This window comes from Danio rerio, chromosome 7, assembly GCF_049306965.1.
Source record: "Danio rerio strain Tuebingen ecotype United States chromosome 7, GRCz12tu, whole genome shotgun sequence".
In the NCBI taxonomy this organism is placed as follows: Eukaryota; Metazoa; Chordata; class Actinopteri; order Cypriniformes; family Danionidae; genus Danio; species Danio rerio.
In genome coordinates, this window is record NC_133182.1 from 51,499,338 (window position 1) to 51,514,149 (window position 14,812).

General features: G+C 32.8%; 1 protein-coding gene across 4 annotated transcripts in view; it reads left to right on the top strand.

Annotated features, from left to right (window-relative positions):
- The window catches only part of rassf7b (Ras association domain family member 7b), a 36,182-nt gene that overhangs the window by 5,452 nt on the left and 15,918 nt on the right, over window positions 1–14,812 (top strand). For 2 of the 4 annotated variants that reach the window (XM_005166462.5, XM_017356819.3), the window contains exon 1: window positions 4,135–4,343. The gene's annotated coding sequence lies outside the window, so the exon portion shown is untranslated. 4 annotated transcript variants of the gene reach the window in all.

Below are 14,812 nucleotides of genomic sequence, written 5' to 3' on the forward strand. Positions count from 1 at the left end.
GTGAACTATCGCTTTAGATATTTTTGGTTTACTTTTCAGCTTCAGGTTTGCTATTGAAATAAATGAAAGATTGACTTTTTAAAAGTTGGCTAATTTGCATTTCTAAAAGTTTGGAATTTGTATTCAAATAAATTGATATTTAGCATGAATGCATAAAATTGATCATGAGTGACAGTAAAGACATTTCTATTCTATATTGTGTCAATTAATTTCTTCTGAACTTTGTATTCATGGTTTCCAAGAAATTAAAGGGAAATCAATCATAGTTTATTCAGCATCCATTGATTCAAACTTACCTTACTTTGTTTATTCTGTTGAACAACATCTTTTCAAGAATTTTGGTAAACCACACAATCCATTTATAGTATTTTATTTTCCTACTACAGAATTCAGTGGGTATCATCAACTGTTTAACACCAACATTTTTCAAAATGTTGTGTTTAACAGAAGAGTAAAATTATACGCGGTTGGAACAGCTTCAGGGTTAGTGATTTCATTTTTCATCAATTGTTAACTGAACCATCCCTTAAATCAGGGGTCACCAAACTTGTTCCTGGAGGGCCGGTGTCCTGCAGATTTTGGCTCCAACCTTATTCAAACACACCTGAATGAGCGAATCAAGCTCTAACTAGGTATACTTGAAACACCCAGGCAGGTGTGTTGAGGCAAGTTGGAGCTAAACCCTGCAGGGGCAGGGTTTAGCTTACTATTTATACTTACTATTTACTCCCCCTCAAGTGTAGTATTTTAATTTTTATTTTTACATTGATAAGGGATGAAATAATGACAATATTATATTATGTAATAATGGTGTATGGTACTATTTTTGAGTAATACCTTTAAAACATTTTTACAATGGTTTTTGTTACACATCTTACATTCATGTAGTAATAACAATAAAAAAATGCATTTACTAACACAACTAATATAACACTCATCTTAACCCTAAAAAAATAAAAAAAATATTACTTAGTTCTTAAGTATAAAGTTACACTGTAACACATATGCTAAATAATGTATAGCTTGTTTTAGTATATTCTAGTGCCTTGGTGAGGAACATTTTTCAGAAAGGTAAAAAAAAAAGTACCGGCCGCAAACATTTTTCCACCTAGAAGAAAATAATAGTAAAACAATGTGATGTTGAGGTACATTGAGGTTTACCGAGCCATTTCAAATTGTCGTGTATACATAGGGGTTGGGCTGTTTTGAAATGAGCAATTACCCAGCAACCACTCAAAACACTGTATCAACCTTATAGTAACATCACAACTACACTTAGAAGAACTTAGCAACTACATGGCAAAACCCTGGAAAAACACATAGCACCTAAAACTATGGCAGCAAATCATTGATAGGGGGAATTACCATTGCTGATATAGAAAATGAAAACAATTTAGTTGTTTTTGGTGTTTTATTCTTACAGTATATCAATTGTTGTAGATTAATGAGACCTCGTCTTACAATAAAAATATGCAAAAAAAAATTTAACACCCTAATAGCCATTTATATACATATCTCTAGAAATGCACAATAAACAAATAAATTATTACAAATAATAATAATAATAATCTAAAAATGAATAATTAAATAAATAAGCAAATAAATACATAGGTACAGTGTTCAGCATATATAAGCACACCCCTCACAAATATCATTTAAATTCATATTTTAAATAGGAAGCTTTACAATATTACATTTGTGCATATACATTAGATTAGTCAGTACTTAAGCCAAATCTGGAGCTTATCTAACAAAATAACTTGCGATAACAGTCCAAAAACTAGTAAAGCCAAATTTATGTTATAGAGAAATATTAAATACAAATTTAAAAAAGGAGGAAAAATCAAGAGAAGCAAAAATAAGAACGATTTTAGTTGACATTTTGTTGTTTGTCATTTATTTGAAATATTTTTGCTTGAATTTTAATTGTTTTATCTTTCCATTTGTAAATATGTTTGGTGACTAAAATATTATTTTAACAAACATATCTTTAATAAATCTGTTTTGTTTAAATGCACCAAAATATATTACACTTACAATATTATATTACACTTAGAAATAGATCAAAATACTTTTTTTCAAAATACGGTGTACAGTACTTAATTATGCTCAGCACTGTGCGTACAAACATACATAAAAGAAAATAATAATAAATAAATACAGACATAAATACATATTAGGGCTGCACGATTGCGATATTTAGTTTTGCTACAATATACAATTGAAGTCAGAATTATTAGCCCCCCTTTGATTTTTTTCTTTTTTAAATATTTTCTATTTTTAAATATTAAGAAATCTTCTCTCCGTTAAACAGAAATTGGGGAAAAAAACAACACAATCTCACTGCAATTCGTAACTTTTTCATTTAGTGGCTAATTCGTATGAATTTGTACGATCTAATTCGTACATTTTAGTATGATTTGCTCATACCCCAATGACAGTTGGGTTTAGGGGTGGGATTAGGTGCCACGCCTCCTTTTTAAAATCGTACAATTTCGTACGACTGAACTCGTACGAATTCGTACGAATTAGCCACTAAACTGGCAAAACGTAAAATACATACGTTTTCTCGTGAGATCAGGCTTGGAAAAAAAATAAACAGGGGCGCTAATAATTCTGACTTCAACTGTATATTGTAATATGAATATAAATTCACCAGATGATTTGAACAACTCTGTTTTTAAAGATTTCATTAATTTAGATCGAATGGGATGATCAAGACTTTTTATGCAGTGCATTGGCATAAAATATAATAAATTACAAGCATAAATATGACAGAGCAAAAATCAAAGTGAAATAAACAGCGCTTTATGGTTTTCTGGAGACATTAAATAAATCAAACGTAAAATAACATGGTCTTCATTGTATAAATACTTAGTAAAAATAATTTTAATCACATCTTTATCTTTTAATCTTTATATATTGTTTAGCCCTAATACATACACTGTAAAAAATCCTGGTTGCCTTAAATCTTTAAGTTGAATCAAATTAACCTTATGAGTCCATTGAACTTATATTATATTAAACTGACTTAAAACAGCTTGTGTAACTCATAAAGAACATGATTTAATAAGTTACAATGAACACAATACATATGTTGTCAGGAGTAATTGATCATATAATTTTTTACAGTACATACATACATACATACAGTTATAAAAGTAAATATAATATTAGCCCCCCTTTGATTTTTTTTCTTCTTTTTTAAATATTTCCCAAATTATGTTTAACCGAGCAAGGAACTTTTCACAGTATGTCTGATAATATTATTTCTTCTGGAGAAAGTCCTATTTGTTTTATTTCAGCTAGAATAAAAGCAGTTTTTAAATAAAAAAAAAAAAAAAAACATTTAAGGGTCAAAATTATTAGCCCTTTTAAGCTATATTTTTTCGAAAGTCGGAAGAACAAACAATCTATAACATTATAAGTCATACAATAACTTGCCTAATTACCCTAACCTGCCTAGTTAACCTAATTAACCTAGTTAAGCATTTAAATATCACTTTAAGCTGTATAGAAGTGTCTTGAAAAATATTTAGTCAAATATTATATTTTCTGTCATCATGGTAAAGATAAAAGAAATCAGTTATTAGAAATGAGCTATTAAAACTATTATGATTAGAAATGTGTTGAAAAAATCTGCTCTTCCTTAAACAGAAATTGGGGAAAAACATAAACAGGGGGCTAATAATTCTGACTTCAACTGTATACAAGTTTTCCACCCCATGGCAACACCCTGGTATCTACTCATAAAACCATATCATACCATTGATATTTTCTGTCAGGCAGGTATCATCTAATCTAATGAAAGGAAGTCATTCAGTCTCCATTAGAGGAAGTCACTTGATCTATACAGGACACAATGACCACAACTCTATTACAGCAGAACAATAACACCATAAAAATAAAAAGTACTACTGTAAACTGTGTCCTTTTCACAAACAGCCCTTAAGATTTTGACAAAGAACAAGACCAAGACAGAGAGAGAGAGAGAGAGGTTGAATAATACTTTGAGAGAGAGAGAGAGAGAGAGAGAGAGAGAGAGAGAGAGAGCACTTTGGCTGGTATTACCTGTTGAGGGGGAGGAGCATGGGAAAGGCTGTGGTATGTGTCAGCATTGTTGAGAGCGGAAAGAGAGAGTCACTTTCAGGAGACGATACGAGCAGGACGCCATTAATCCTGCTCCTAAAGACAGGAGAAACAACACCTGTTGGACGACAACATCTATGTTACTGGTTTGACTTTCCATAAGACACAGTTTGGAGATGGTACTTTTTTTAATACTATGAATGAACATGGTAACCGGAAAGGAGGACACACAGAAGCAAACTCTCAACTCTAAGGTAAATAAATATAGCTTTTCGTATAACCAGCAGGTTTGTCTTGTTTGTCGACAGATATGGCAATAAAATAAGGCAGATTTCACACTAGTGTTTCCATTCTGTCTGGAATGGAAAGTACACTCATAATTACTTGTATGCAGCTTGTTCAAACTATTGTAAATGAGTTAAAACAACACAATTCTCAAGTAGTTTTTGGGACAACCTAATTGTTTTATATTGAATCTACTTGAATTTGTGAAAACAATTACAATATGGTACTTTAATCGATTTGTGTTGGGACAACATGAAGGAATTGAGTGGAAATTTTACAGTGTAGCTAAAATAAGGACAAAGTTGTTCAAGTTGTGTTTGGATAGTCTTAAATTTAGTCAGCAAGTATGTTTAAATAAACGTAATAAAATTAATTATTATTTATGAAAGAGTCTGTTAAAAAAAAGAGTACAAATAGAAGCACCTGCTGCAGGTTTCATGTTATGTAAAAACCTGCTTTTATTCGTGGAAAAAAAAATGCCTGAAGCTAGTTAGTCATTTTGTTTAGTCACCATTAAAGTGTTTATTATCCATGGCTAATGTATTTTGCTTGACTCTCTGCGTGGATTGTCGGACATGTGCTGTCTTTCTCTCAGTGAAAACTGCAGCTGTCAGCTCACTTGTGTACATGCAGACCTGAATAATGCCTGAGTAAATTATTACTTGGTTTCAACTTTGTATAGAGTTTGTATTTGTGATTTGCACTTAGTGCTAATAAGGATCTGTTTGTTTATCTCTCGGCATTGTGGAATCTTGTAGAGTTCTTGGAGTTCTCCAGGCCGCTCTAAGTAACTAATTGCCGTTTGAAAAGTGAACATCAAAGAGAGACTGGAATGTCACAAAATAAGATCATTAACAAATGCTTCTCTTTATGAACATTTGAAAATGTAGTTTACTTTCAGAAATAAATTTAAAAAAGGTCTACAAAGTCTGTAATCAGCCAATATCATTTAATACTTTGTAATACACAGAATTTTTTTCTTAAATCTTGATTTTTTTTAAAGGAAAGTGGCTGCAAACAATTTATATGAGCTGAATTTAAACAAAGAAAATAATTGTAGTAATGTTCAACTTAATTTCTTTAAATTCAGCCCATATAAATAGTTTGCAACCACTTACTGTACCTAAAAAAATTGTAAATCCAACAAATCCTTTTTTTTTCACTTTTGTAATCTATTCATTTCATATTCCCTGCAAAACAAATTGAGCACAAACAGGAGTCTTATCAACACAGAGATGAGTGAAATGAAATCTTTTGCTTTCTGCATTACTAGATTCTTTCATTGAATCATTTAAGGAAGTATTTGATTACATCAATTTCCATTTAAATTCTTCTACATTCCATTCACCTCACAAAATGATGTCACTTTATTTGGATATGCAAAACAAACTACACAGTCACATCCAAGGCTGTTCACAAGCTGTGAATAAGGACTGGTTGATTTCCCTTAAAGTGATAGTTCACGCTTAACTTAAAATGTGCTCATTATTTTACTCAACCTTAAGTGCTTCCAAACATGAGTTTCTTTCTGGGAAGATTTTGAAGAAAGCTGAACACCTGTGACCATCTACTTCAATAGTAGGAAAAACAAATAATTAGTCAATGGTTACAGGTTTCCAGCTTTCTTCAAAATATCAACAAAAGAAAGAAACTCAAAGGTTTGGAACAAGTAAAGGATGAGTTAACAGTGCCAGGATTGACATTTTTGGGTGAACTACTCCTTTAATTGAGATTTTGCATGTAAAAACGGTGTAAGTCAAGCAGATTAAATGATGAATGTTGAAACACGTTTTGAAAAACATTAGTGATTAAATCAGTACGCATAAAAGAAAAAGAATGAGCAGCCTGTGTGATTTATGCTGCTTTAGCTCAAGGCAGTGAATCATGTCGTAAATATAATGGAGAGGCTGTCTCTCTCTCTATCTCTGAGGATGTCTGAGAGAAAGGAGGACCACTCCCAATCTACACTGACTCTGTGGCTATTCTTTGTGGAAGTTCTAGCAAATCAGAAATCTCCAACTAGTGCATAGATATGGTTATTTATTTAGATATGTATACAGTACATTAAATAACTGTTTAAAACACTTGATACTTTTGTTGTTGTTTTGCTGTTTATTAAAATTATTTATGTAAATGAATAATGTATCATTACGGAAAAAAAACAAAAAAAAAAACAGCAGACAAAATCGATTTTTTAAAAGTAATAATATCAGCTATGTTTAGACATGGGAAGATAACCGGTTTCAAGGTTTACCGCGGTTTGAAAAGTCAAGGTTTTGAAACCACGGACATTATATTCTGTTATACCATTCCTTAGGTAAATGTAAGATTTTTTTGTGTGTGTGCACGTGTTTGTGTGTGTGTGCATGTGTGTGTGCTTGTGTGTGTGCGTCCGTGCATGCGTGTGTGTGTGTAATTTTTTACGACTATTTCTTTGATAGCAGGGGTGTCCAAACTCGGTCCTGTAGGGCCGGTGTCCTGCATAGTTTTTCTCCAACTTCCTTCAGCACACCACCCTGGAATATGCCTTCTAATATGCTTAGAAAGAGCTTGATTAGCTGGTTCCGGTGTGTTTAATTGGGGTTAGAACTAAAATATGCAGAACACCGGCCCTCCAGGACAGAGTTTGGACACAGCAAAAGGACCCTCCGAATCAAAAGCTATACTGGTCAGCCCATGATTCAGAGATTGATGAAAAAAACAAGTCAATTATACACCAAACATACAAGCATGCTATAAAGATGAGCAGTGCAGTGGCTTTACTTTATATCCAAAGAAAAGAAAGATATCCAATGCCTTTACATAACAGAATAATTAATGTTAATAACAGAATTTTACTGCTAGTTAAATCATCAAATTAACTAATTAAAGGGTATTAATGTTTATTAATATTATTATTATTATTAGTTCACCCAAAAATGAATATTTAAATTATTTAGTTTGTCTCAAGTGGTTCTTAACTTTTTCATTAAGGTTTTTATGGTTTCCTTTTTCTGTTGATCAATGAACACGAGAAGATATTTAATAAACAACTTTAGAAACATATACACTGTAAAATAATTCTGGTTGCCTTAAATTTTTAAGCTGAATTAAATTAACCTTATGAGTCCATTGAACTTATATTAAATTAACCTGACTTAAATCAGCTTGTGTAACTTAAAAACATAAGTTAGAACATGATTAACTTAGTTTAATAAGTTACAATGATATATATGTTTTGTTCAACAGAAAAGAACGAAAGAAACACGGACAGGTTTGTGACAAGTGAAATGTTGACAAAATTTTCATTTTTGCTTGAACTATCCCCTTAAGTACCTTTCACTTTTAAAATAAAGCCCAGTGGGGGGATTCATGTTTGGCTTCTCAGTAAAGCTCAACATTCTTTAAATGGGGTTTTGCAGCAGTGCTCTAGAAGAACTGTGTTTGTTTACTCAAAGAGCCTTTCAGTGAATGGTTCTTAAAATAACCAGTTTAATGTGATGAGAATTTAAAAATATACAGTAGCATTGACACTATAAACAACCTTCTCTTTTTTAATAAAATGGTTCCATTAATTTCAAAGATTCTTCATAGAACCAAGAATGACAATTATGAACCTTTCTTCAAAAGCAGAGTAGCAGAATCTGACCATTTGAAATTTACAACAGGGAATATGTTGTTTAGTCTTAAAATGGACATGCTATGGGTTTGGTGTTAGTGAATTGATATTTGGCCATTATAGACGAGTTTACATAAGATGGTGAATAGGCTGATATAAAAATGGAAAATTACTGTACATTTAACACAGATTTTACTTTGACCTCTTTCTACTTTTTCAATTTGAAACAAGTGCGTTCTTTCTGCTCTTTCCTGTTCCTTGTCTTCGTGAGTGGAATTTCTTCAGCAGGAAAAGCGAGGTTGATACACCTGTAATGCCACATACCAAAAGTATCGTACTTTGTTTTCAGACACTATTTACCTGCAGTCGTCAATGAACTCAGATGAGAGGGAGGGAGTAACACACCTCCTTTGGTACACAATGGGAAGGCTTAGATATGCTCTTCTACGTAGGCAGGCCAGTTTCACCCCTTTGACACTAGAAACCTGATGCCTGTGAGACACATCCCTGAGCCTGCTTCTGGCTGGTTCATATAACAAGTGCAATTCAGGCAGTTTAATGGTCCTGTGAAATTGAAATAATGTTTTTTTTTAGTATCAGTATGTTAGTCTTAAGGGTATTTATAAACTATTGTGCTCCAAAACACTGACGAAATTCGCATTTAAAAGACCTAAACAATCAAGGCTTGCAGTTTGTCACTTTCGCCTAAATAAATCAACGATTGTTTTGACATCACCTCAAACTTCAGTTTCTCATCAAACTTCTAACCAATCAAATGCCCTCTAGTTACCGATATTTACTGGCCGAGCTGTGATAAAAATGAAATGCTATTGGTTAGTCACTTTCGTTCTGCCCAATCAGAATTGCGCAACCAAACCATGCGGAACGCCAAAAAAAAAAAAAAAACACAAACAGGAAAGCGTGGGTGGAATGACAGTGTCTGCCGCTTCAGAAGCATTAATTAATATAAAAAATAAATAAAAAAACAGGCCATTGGTAATAAGGGAATATTAAAGAAAAAAAGGAGAAAGTTTAATGTTTTGATAACTTCATGAGTATTTCACCTGCATTCACTGCTCGGGATGTAGGTACTGTATGTAAGTCGTCTGTAGTGGCTGATTGTAATGTAATGTACTATAAATATATAACCTGCCATTTCATTTTGATTGGACAGTTATATATAGATGCATTAGTGGCAGAATTTTAAAGCAGTTTACCAGCTTTAAAAACATGTTAACAAGTTTAGTTACAAAGCCCCTAGTGTGGACTTTAACTTCCAGTTTAAGAAAGAACTTACAAACAGCTGGTGCAACCCTACCCTGGAGATAACTAATGTTATAATGCTCTACCTCACTTAAGACACAGTGCCTTTTAATGCAGTGACCAAAGAGGGATTTAAAGAAAAAACACTCATCTAAATGCAGGATAGGAGATATACATTTCCATCTCACACCAATTTTAGCCATTTTGGAGTACCACAGCTGTATGTTTAACGTCATGAAATTTTGTGTAGCATCTGTGATAATTATTTTGTTTTAGACAATATAAGTGTACAGTCATACAGCCATGTTAGTTTGCTGAGTGCTCTGTATTTTTTTACATTTTTTGTTTGTATAATAAGCTAAACTAGCTCCCTAATTTGAGTTCAACTTGTTCACAGAAAGGTATTTGTGTTTACTGTTTGCTCTAGAGAAAAATTAGTGTTTCATTTCTGAATATTTAAACTCAAATACGGGTAAATGTTTAAGTAAGTTAATATCTTTTCAGTTCCTCTATTTTAAAAAGACTCGCTGCATTTTAGCAGTATGAAGCTAAGATTATTGAGCTGAAGCTCGACTACAAAATTAAATCACAAATCAAATCAAAATCACAATATCTATAAAAACAAAACGCAATTATTTTCCCCTAATCGCACAGCCCTACTAATGGCCTTTTTTTAAAGGGGAGAAGCTACTGTATGCTGTCATGTTTCAGTTGAGATTACGTCAAACATCGAATAAAAAAGGCACATTTCAAAGCACTTCACGGGACCTTTAAAAAGTTTTCATAGTTCAATGAGTGAAAAGTGATTGTTCACTCAAACCTGACAATTCCGTCATTAATTATTCACCCTCATGTCATTTAAAACCTGTAAAAACTTTTGACTGCGCGTTATTTTAATGTATAATTCATACTATTAACAAATCATCAACTTAGACTTTCAACTCAATAAACTACTACATAATTTGCTGCTTATAATTGGTTAGCAAGGTAGTTAAGTTTAGGGATTGGGTAAGATTAGGGATGTGAAATAACATCATACTTTATAAGTGCTAATAAATAGTTCATATCTTAATAATATGCAGGTAATAGTAAATGGTGTGAACTGTTACTTAAACTAAATGTTACCAATATATATCTATCTTCAGGATATAAATTGTGTTTTTTAATTTTTTTTTTTATGAAACCCAAGAGCTCTTTAACCCAGGGGTCAAGAAATATTTAAAGAGATATGCAATATTCAATAGTTATGTATATTGTGATCATAAACATGCACAATATTGATAATGTGGGCACTTGAAAATACCATGAACTTAATTGGTTATCCTAATAGTGTCATGGAAATATTGATTTAAAATTCGGACTATTTATAGGGCTATTATACTTTGTTCTATTAGGCTCCAATAGTTAACATTGAATTAATTTAAATACAATTTAAATATTCACTGTAATAACTGAATTGGCTGTATTACTGTCTCTCCACTGCTCCTATAGTTGGTGTGTGGTTAGCGCACTGGCGCCGTTGTCCTGTGGCTGCCGTCGCATCATCCAAGTGGATGCTGCACACTGGTGGTGGTTTGGAGAGACCCCCTCTCATAATTGTGAAGTGCTTTGGGAATATAGCTATACACAATAATGCGCTATATAAATACACACATTACATTATAATCCTTTTCCAACTTAATTTGGTTAATATTTATTTATTCTGAACAACAGGCATATACAATAAAGCAATGAGTATTAACATGTTGTTATTAACATTTTGCAGTAACAATATCGTGATAAAACATGTTAAAAGCTTCAGCAATTAATCGTTGCCGTAATTTCTTTAATGGTTCAGCCATTATTTTATGAAGCTAAGAGAATACCTTTCATGGCTAAACTCTCCCTTTAACATGGTCTTTTATGTAGAGTATATTAACATCCAGATGACATTGCAGGTGGGAAAAAAAAACAGTTCCCTTTACAGATGTCAAACATGTAGAGGTTTCAAGCGTACAATGGATCATCTGTCATCATCAGACGGAAGAAAGAGCACCAAACCAGTATTTCTAGTTTGCCATATGTTTCTGGTAGCATGTGCCCTCCTGGGCACACTTCAAAGCCCATGTTGACAGGCAAACATAAGAAAAAAAGAGATGCTTTTTCCAGCACCTTAAACACTATACTCAAATAACTGGCCATTCAAACATGAGGAAGAAACAATCATTGAAGCAGTAATGTGAAACAGAATAGTGTACTGTATAGTGATTAATGACGTCAACAATTATCTAACTATTTTAATTTGTTGTAGTGCGTGATTCTTTACTCTGGTTCCTTAGATTCCCTTTTCATCCCATAATAATGCATTACTAAGCTGGTAGTAATTTAGAAGTACCATTGAATCTTTGATGTCCCTGCTCTTGTATTGGTTTAGGGTTAATGGTATTACATTTCTGGAATGGAATGTCCCAGGCAAAAAAAAAAAAAGTGGGCACTTTTATGGGTCTCCACATTCAATGGGAGATTTGCGTGCGTTAAAAGACACCGTAAAAGAACAGACAAATTATATTATATTATATTATATTATATTATATTATATTATATTATATTATATTATATTATATTATATTATATACTTATTGGGATTTTCATCTACAGTATGCAGATTTTTGGCATTTAAAATGGCATTGACAGGCTTAGTCATGTTTTAAAACAACATTACTGACATACTGTTGTAAAAAAGAAAATGTGTAGACAAGGGTTGGATCCAAATGTAGATTTATTAGAATAGTCAGTCAGGCAGAGGTCAAATATCAGCATACATAACAATCGAGAAAATCCAAAGCTGAGTCCAAGAAACAGGCCAAAGGGTCTGGACAGGTGGCAATTTTTTTTTAAACGATATAAACAGTACAGTGGTCAAAAACAAGAAAAGACAAAATACAAGAAAACATTTTGTAATGAAGCAACAGACTAACAATACTCGGTAAATGGTGGATGTGAGAGTGGTGTATATAGAGTCCATGTCAGTAATAATGCCCTATTGACCTTATTCTCCGCCGACGAGTGGGCGCTGCCATTTGAATCTTTTTGGCTTGAGACTTCCGGTCTCATTCACTTCCATTCATTTTTAGACATTAAAAACTGCTCATTACGCTGCTTGATGTTGCAATTTGATATTTTCTTGTTATATTGTTCTACTTGGTCTGTGTAGTCATGCAAACATTTGTTTGTAGAGCAAGTAGTTTGACCTTTTTCTGCCGTTTACTATTCCTAGTCATTTCTCCCATAGGCGACTGAATCGGAAGTTCGAAGACAATCGCGAAAATAGGCACACTTCCGCATTTTAGAATAAGGTCAATAAGTGTAATCAGTGAGTGAACTGAATCTGGTGTGTGGTTGCAAGGCATGATGGGTTTTATAGTCCGAGAGGATGATAAAAGGTGTACTCTTCAGTGGCCCTCAAGGACAATACCACTTGAGCTCACAACAAATACATGCTGTACTCTATCTGTACAGTTTTTTGAATAGCTATTTTTGAATTTACTAGTAAAATAAGATGTTGGTAATATTTCTTAAAGCAGGGGTTTCTAATGTCAGCCTTGGAGGACCACTTTCCTGCATAGTTTAGCTCTAACTAACCTCAACACACGTCTTGAGGTTTTTTGTGTGCTCAGTAAGACCTTTAGATGGTTCTGGTGTTAAGGGTAGAAGCTTAAATATGCAGGAAAGTGGCCCTCCAGAAACAGGATTTGAGCCCTGTGGCTTAAAGAGACTACCAAGGTTTGCTTTCCAACAAAACTTACAGTAGTGGCTCACAACTCTGGCCTTTCGGTACCCTAAATGCTGCACATTTAGGATGTTTAGACATTTTTCCTTTGTATTGTGTAATTGTTTTGTTCAAATTTAAACATTGTCAAAATGATACTCTTTTAGACGGTAGACTGAACATGCAATGAACGTTCATTATCTTACTATTTTCACAATTTTTTATTTTATTTATTTATTTTTTGTAGAAATGAGACCAGACTTTCAGCTTTTTGAAACACCAACACTATCTCACTGCAATTTGTAACTTTTTAATTTAGTGGCTAATTTGTATTAATTTATACAATCTTATTCATGCAATTTATTACAAATTTTACATTTTTATATGACTGAACTCCTACGAATTCGAACAAATTAACTGACCAAACGTAAATCACTTACGTTTCCTTATGAGATCAGGCTGCAAACAAAGGATTTTGAAGCTGTAAGACCATTTGAAGCCACTGCAGAGAATACAGCTATGTAGACCCTTATGGAAACTGTATGATTATTTATACTTACAAAAAATAAAAAAAAAATTTAAAGTTTCAGTCTATGTTTTAAGTTCTTAAATGCACTTTAGTTAATTATCAGGAGCTTACAATTGCACTTAAGTATACTGACAGAAAAGCCTTAGTAGTACACTTGGCCTATCCGCTTGTTAAGTGTGACGTCACGCGAAGCGGCTTCCGGGTCCAAGCGCTCTATTCAACTGAATGGGGAGACTCATGAAATGTAATAATAAACGTTTACAAAGCAATTTAATGCTTTTTAAAATTACGATCGCAGTATATATGTCCATGCCTAATATCCGATGGCCAGAAAATGATTAATTTTTTGAAAAATTGTAAAATTGTTGGTATTTGTTTTGCAGCAAGCCCAGAGATTGTTGTGTACACTTTGACTTTATGTAAAATTAACTTTAATGTGTGATAGGAATAAAACGTGATGATAAACGAATGATTTCTCCACTCAAATGAATGGCGGCTTGGACCCGGAAACAGTATTACATACGTCACAAACACGTCACCACTTAACAAGCGGATAGTTATTCACTGACATTACATAAAGTGTAATTACACATTTTATACATTACTTTTATTGTAGTTTACACTCTTTTGGTTGAGAGGCCTATTAGGTATTTTACTCACATCATATTACATACTCCTGCAGGTTTGGTGACAATGCTTAAGGCTAGTCCTAAAATGCATGTTTCATGTGTCTTAACTGAAAATAACTTGCATTGACATGTCTTAAAATAAGCCAATCACCTTGTTTTGTCTTAGGGTGCACACCAGCATTAACACCATGTATTAACAATTGATATATACACTGTAAGAAAAAGTTGGGTTCCAATTTTAAAACAACCAACTACAAAGATATTTTGAGTTTACTCAACTTTAATGGTTGAAGTTGTGCCAAATAATTTTTTTAAGTTGACTTTAATGGCTGGTTTAAGTCAAGACTACTTTCAAGCCTTAGTACATCTTACTTGTCATTATGAGTTTGCTTAAAATAGAGGTTGAGTGAACTGTAATAAATGAGTAGGCACAGCTTAACAGAAGTTTAGTTATGTCAAAGCTGTGCAGCTGGTTGCCTTAAATGTTTAAGTTGATTAAATCTTTTATTTTTTATAATTTATAATTACATGTAAATCTTATATCTGCACTTCTCAGATATCCGTATGACTCCCTTTAAGAATAAAATGAAGATATTATAAAACACACAATAAAAACACAATATCAAAGAAAAATATATATATATTTATCGACAATTCTGCGAACAGCTTTC